Source organism: Trachymyrmex cornetzi, unplaced genomic scaffold, assembly GCF_001594075.2.
Source record: "Trachymyrmex cornetzi isolate Tcor2-1 unplaced genomic scaffold, Tcor1.1 scaffold39, whole genome shotgun sequence".
Lineage (NCBI taxonomy): Eukaryota > Metazoa > Arthropoda > Insecta > Hymenoptera > Formicidae > Trachymyrmex > Trachymyrmex cornetzi.
The window spans coordinates 174,144-181,171 of record NW_017298640.1 but is presented as its reverse complement, the minus strand read 5'-3'; the positions used below and the strand labels follow the sequence as shown (position 1 = coordinate 181,171).

General features: G+C 30.6%; 1 protein-coding gene across 3 annotated transcripts in view; it reads right to left on the bottom strand.

The window, feature by feature from the left end:
• Grip (Glutamate receptor interacting protein) overlaps window positions 1-6,128 on the bottom strand; it is a 50,091-nt gene extending 43,963 nt beyond the window's left edge. For 2 of the 3 annotated variants that reach the window (XM_018511949.1, XM_018511950.1), the window contains exon 1: window positions 6,049-6,128. The gene's annotated coding sequence lies outside the window, so the exon portion shown is untranslated. Of the gene's footprint in view, window positions 1-5,722; window positions 5,745-6,048 lie in introns of those variants that run through there. The other variant, XM_018511951.1, reaches the window with a different exon arrangement.
• Between the last annotated feature and the right edge of the window lie 900 nt (window positions 6,129-7,028).

Here is a 7,028-nt window from a genome sequence, read left to right as displayed (position 1 = left end):
CCGATCCGCGATTCGCAATCCCAATCCGATCCGCGTTCACAATCCGTAGTGTGACACGGGCATAGGGGTACCAAAAATTTGTGTATAGAATTTGTTATTAAACGAAAAAAACGTGAAATTTAATACCAAACGAACAGCAATCAAAAATTCGTCTAGAGGAATGTTAGTTTTGCCCGAAATGTGAACCCACCTCTTCCTAATGCTCTCAGATGCAAGATCTATGGGAACATTAGTAAAGAGAGACACAACGTCCAAGCTAACATATAACCAGGTTCACAAAATGTTCCATTAAGCTTGTCAACTAAATGAAAACCATCTTCCACCAGGCTAAATATCTTCGGAATACTACTATGAATGACATTGTGGAGAAATAAAGATAATTGGTATAATGGACTATTAATAGAAGACACTATAATCCTTAATGGATTACCCGGTTTATGAATTTTCGGCAATCCATAAGCCCTAGGAGTATTCCCATCAGTGGTACGTAAACTTCGATATGTGGAATCGTCAATGAAAGATTTACTTTTCCATCTCATAAGAAGGCAGCGAAGGTCACTTGTCATCATCGTCATAGGATCCCTATCAACAACCATATAAGTATCATTATCAGAAAGAATAGTCTCCATTTCCCTAATTTAATGTCTGTCATTGTTGTCTGTCATTGCTATCTGGTCTGCCATACAGAACAGTTCTCGCCGTATATTTTCTTCATCTTTATATATAATTTCGTTTTAAATTTGGACTTCATGATTTTTCACAATATCTTTTAATATATGTGACTGCGTACTACTTTTCTAAGAGAGAGGTATCTTTCTTTGTTAATCGATTATTGGTTTATTATGATTTAGTCTTTACAATACCGTTTTAATTTATTAGACTTTTTTATGATTTAGTCTCTACAATACTGTTTTAATTTATTAGACTTTATATTATAAGTTCAAATTTTATTTTATATTAATTTCTTTTTACTGTTTATGGACTTTTTATATAATTTGTTACGCTCTAACTTGCTTTGAGAATTTTAACTATTGATATATTGCACCGCATTGAATTTAACTGTTATAATTTTGAATTTTTTATTTTTTTATATATTGGATTACTTATTTCACATTGTTATTAATATTTCATTATATTCTTATTGGTGTAATTTTAATTTATACTACAGAATCTGGATTTTTATTTGCGAGTTGACCGTGCGACTGCTTGTTTTGTTGGCGTTATTAACCGGACTTTTATATTTTGTCATTCTACATCTTGAGCCATGAAGTACTTTCGGACTCTGATAATTAATAACTACATAAACTTATTTGTTGATACGCAATTTAAAATTTCTGGTATCGATCTAATGTCGGCATTACATTAACTATGTAGGATTTATATTACGACCTAGACGGCGAAGTATTATTTAGAATTATTATTTTTTGATTTTGTACTTATGTGAATTTTATTATCCGCTATTTATATACATTTATCTGGACTTTGAAAATGACCCGATTGCAGTTGAAACGTTAAATGTTTTATATATTTATGTCTATTTAAAAGCCTTTATGTTATATGTTAAGATTTGTTTATTTGGCTCGTAGCTATATTCTTAACTTAATTTTTCTTTTATATATTTATACTGATAAACATTAAACTGGAAACAATCAATACATATTTATTGCTAAAATATTATTGATTAGCTTCACATTTTAAAAATACACATGAGATAAAATAGTAAAAAAATGATATTTGGAGATTCAGAAAACGCACTCCGAAAGAGCTTGGGAATCTTTAGATTTGCCTCCGATTTACATACGTCAATTTTTATAGGACTTCTGGACGTTTTTTTTTACGAAAAGCAAGTCCATCTCGTGTCGATGCCGTATATGAAAATGACTGATCTTGTTCTGTTTTTACTGTCAATTTGCCGTCAGGTTTATATGGGGTGGCACCCAGTTGGACACGGCTCAATTGAACACGAGCCACTCACAGCGCTCGAGACTACAAAGCTCCTAAGCACCGGTTGTGATTGGTGGTGTCCAATCGAGCCGTGATCAATCGGGATCACCCCGTTTATATGTCAGTAGGCTCTGTTCGGTTTCTGCTCGCAATCTGCTGTCAGGTTATGCAGCAGACTCTGTTCGGTTTCTATCACCAATTTGTTGACATAGCATCCCAGCTAACACAAAGTAAAGGCCGCGACACAGACTTTTGCAAAAAGCATAATGCATAGTGCATAAACGAATCAACTAATCACAATCTTTCCTTTCCTCCCATTCCATGGAAAAGAAAAATTTCGATTGGTTGATTCTCTTATGCACTATGCGTTATGCGTTATGCAAAAGCTTATGTCTGAGCTCTTATATGTAACGTACTCGTTAGGGTATATCCACACAAACTTGCATAGCCGCATAAACATATACATAAAGAAAATTATCCAATTGCAGTTCTCTTTTAAAGTCGTACATAAAATGTGATTGGATAATTTTCTTTATGCATACGTTTATGCGGCTATGCAAGTTTGTGTGGATATACCTTTAAGATGTCTGCATAGCATAAAAAGTTCGTCTTTACGAATTTTTCGACGTTTTGTGTCTTATGCTTTATGCGCTATGCAAGATCTACAGAACGAGAAGTGGGGATGGAAATAAGGGACTTTGATTGGTTGATTCGCTTATGCACTATGCCTTATGCATTACGCAAAAGTCTGTGTCGCGGCCTTTACTATATCAAATACTGACAGCAAAACTACAGCAAAACTCGAGCACAGCCTGCCGTCATGACGTGATTGCAAATACGCGACAGATATAAGGTGCGTTCCGTATCGCGCATGATGCGCATGATGCATCCATTGTCGTTGTTTAACATTTGGTGAGCAACAAGGATAAACGACGCATTATGCGCATCATGCGAGATATGGAACGCACCCCTAGAACGCGATTTTCCTTATCAGTTGATGAAAGCAAAAACGTAACAAAAATCGTACACAATCTGTCGTCATATGTACTGCCAGCAAAACAACAAAAACGGAGCACAGCCTGTCGTCACGACGTCACTGCAGAAAACGCGCATAATAAATATAATTTATATCATACATTTAACTTTTATTAACTAAATGTATTTTTATTAAAGAAGTACATTTAATCAGAATAAGATTTTGCTAAATAGAAATTGTATTTTTAATTTTTTTGTATCATAAATAGTGTTAATAAATGAATAATTTTCCGTATTGAGAGAATTGTTGCTGTTTTAAAAAAATCAATTTAATATTCAGAATTCTCTATAGGAATTATGTCAGAAATTAAATCGATAAGAAAATATTACACATTTTTATTTTCACTAGCCGCGTTATGTAGTCTTTATATTTGCCCGTGACAGAAATTTAAATACGAGATAAATACGAGATAAATATAGATACGTCGTCTATCAGTAAACTATGGTACGATATAACATGTGACGATAGATTATGCTTGATTTTTGTTGTGATTTTGCTGTAAATATTTGATATAATAAGTTGTGCGGTATTCCTGTTGCATTACCGTTCTCACAATGTGAGAGCAAATTTGTCAGATTTCTAACTACATTTTGCTAATTTAATATGACATCATATCAAATCTAGCTTTTTGGTTTATTTTTGTTTATATATTGTGCCAACATATAATGTATGAATTTTGTTCTATTTATGCCGAATATATTTTGCTCAATTTTTCTAACATTTTTTAAAGCATGTTATGATGCAGTGTCTTTAGAAATTTTGCTGTATTTTCGTCAACGCTAGTTGAAATGACAGATCGTGCTCAACTGCTGCCCGATTTTTGCCAACATAATATGTAGCATACATTTACCCTAACAACACAGACCTCCAGGAGATGTCCTGAAGACGTCCAAAGGACGTCCGTACGCCCTTCGAACATCCTAAGGACATCCTCAGGATGTATCCCGGATAAAGTGTGTTATTAGGGTACAGTGCGTGCTTCCGACATGTCTGGCTATCTGGGTTGTTGCCTTTCTGCAATCAAAAGTTGGTAGTAGGCTCTGCTCAAAATCTATCTCCGCAGGCTTTGCTATCAGGGTGTATATTGAGCAAACTGATGCACTGTATGAATTGTCTTATATTTGGCATACATTTACTGGCATCAAAATAGGATACGTTACAAATGCAGCAATATAAATGGTTATATATGTAATCAGTTGACAAAATTTCAAAAACAAATGGTCAGCAATAGCGGTACCCAGACAGCACAGAATATTTACGATAAATATTTATTAATATTCATTTTTTTAAATGTTATATAAATATTTTGTACATGTGTTATATGTATGCTGGAAAACTTAAATTTAAATAATATAATTTAAAAAATGCTTGGTAAATATATCCTAGTAAACACCAATTAATTAGTAATACAATATAAATGCAATATAATGTGTTACATTGCATTTATTGTGCTATATATATATTTATATATTTATTGTGCTATATACAGGGTGTCTCGAACTTTTTTGCCAATCACTTTTGTGTAGATAGAGCGGACTAAACTGAGTCGAGAAGTCCTCTACTATTTTGCAATTTTCTCAGTAGTTAACAAGATATTAATTACTAAAAATTGCCAAATATTGGTCTTGCATAATTTTTTACTCAAATACTATGAATTTTATAGAAAAGCTGCAAGAGACAAAAATAATTTATTTTCTTCTCATAAAGTTCTGAGAATTTTTTCAGAATTTTTTCAGAATTTTTTAATACCGTATTTTCTCGTGTTGATAAAAATAAGAAAATGCAATACTAAAAAGTTGATAAAAAATTCTGAAAAAATTCTCAGAACTTTATAAGAAGAAAATAAATGATTTTTGTCTCTTGCAGTTTTTCTGTAAAGTTGATATTATTTGAGTAAAAAATTATTCAAGCCCAATATTTCGCAATTTGTAGTAATTAATATCTTGTTAACTATTGCGAAAATTGCAAATTGGTAGAGGACTTTTCGACTCAGTATAGTCCGCTCTATCTACACAAAAGCGATTGGCAAAAAAGTTCGGGACACCCTGTATATATGTATATTTATTGTGCTATATATATTTATTACGTTATATATATGACACATGTGTTATATTGCATTTATATCGTATCACTAATTAACTGGTGTTTACTGGGATATATTTACCAAACATTTTTTTAATTATATTATTTAAATTTAAGTTTTCCAGCATACAAAGTTTTTTTAATTTTTTTAAATACAAATATGATGTTAGATTGATAAATTTAATTTAAATTACATAAAAAAACTTCTATACATAAAATATTCCAACAATATTTATTCCAACATTTTGAATTTATCAATTTTGATATTAATATTTTGATATTAATTTTGATAAGTTAATATTCAGCGATTTCAAAAAATCCTTAAATTTAAACAATGTAATTAAAAAATATTTTTTAAATACATTTTTAATGGCATATGTAAATTATAATAAGAATCTTTTTCTTAACCATATAATTGATATAACAAATACCTTTCAAGAATTAAAAATTCTTTATAAAAATTCTAACATATTTAATTTTTATTTCAATAAAATTTCTCCAACTTTTCACATATCGAAAATATAATATACCAAAATACATTTATAAAAGCCTTTTTTGCAATTTTAACTGTAAAATATATATTTCAAAATTGTGACGAAATAGAACAATTTGGTAAACAAGATCATATTCATTGCCCAAAGAATTACGGGAATTAATTACCTTCGATTTTATGCATTTTTTTGTTGACTAGTATAATAAATTTACAAAAGCTGACATATTTATTGGAATAAAACACATCCACACGTTTATGCGTAATATATAAGCATGCATATGTTTTTTTATTATCATAGCTTTCATATCAGCTTTGGAAAGTTTATTAAATATTAAAAGGAAGAGCTCATCAGCATACGTACATGCGAATATGTACCGATTCTCTGATGCATCAGCTTAATTAGAAAAATAAACTTTTCATCTAGCGAGAAAAGAACAGCAACGCAAATATAAGAAATTAAATCCTAATAGCATAATCAATAACTTTTGCTCACGTATTAAATTAATTATGCCTTGGTTTCTTTGTTCTGTATATGATGTGTGAAACCATTTGCACTGCTTGCCGCGACCGAAACTTTCTAGAACTGAACGCAGAACTGTAACAAGTCACGATATGACTCTCAAAAATAACTCCTTCTATATAGGACCGCATCTCCGTGCAGACGAACGGTTCTATTTATACGATCGACATCTACGTTTTTGTTTTATATGGAAAGATTATGCGGCCCTGTGTACGGATACTCCGCATTAATCATAACGTCGAATGAGAAGCATGCTTTCAATTAAACTTTATATCTTATTTATTTATAAACATTTTAAATATAATGTCTAATTTAATATGATTTCTATATCAGGTTATATATTCAAGAATGTCTCTCTCTCCTTTTTCCTTCCTTTCTCACCCTCTCTTTCTATTTTTATTTTATTCTGTTCTTTCTCTTTCCTTCTATATTTTTTTATGTTTTTTGGATTTATAGAAGAATGAATCACGAATAAATTAAACTATGATTTTAAATAATAATATAAACTAAGCAGGGTTTGGTAAAATAACTGATACGACCTATTTAAAATATAAAACTTAAAATAAGTTCCAGAAACTTATTTTAAATATAAAATCGTAGGAGTCGATAAAAGAGTGATACGACTTATTCGAAATAATAAATATAAAAGGTAATATTTTTCGCAATAAATTTATTAATAGTTTTTATAGATTAACATCTTTATAATATATGATGCTTGATGGTAGCATCAAATTATTAAAATTGCTTGTCAATTTAATTCGCAATTACTAGAGTAGTTTTAATTGCGTTTATTTAGTCCGGAAAAACAATTCGGCGCGCAGTTTGAAAAAGACTACAATATGGTATATATGCAAGTACATATATAGGATATATTAGTAATTCAAGATTGAATTATTTAAAAGCAACAAAGATCCAGCTCGGACCGTAATAGGCAGTTACATTATAGTATTAAT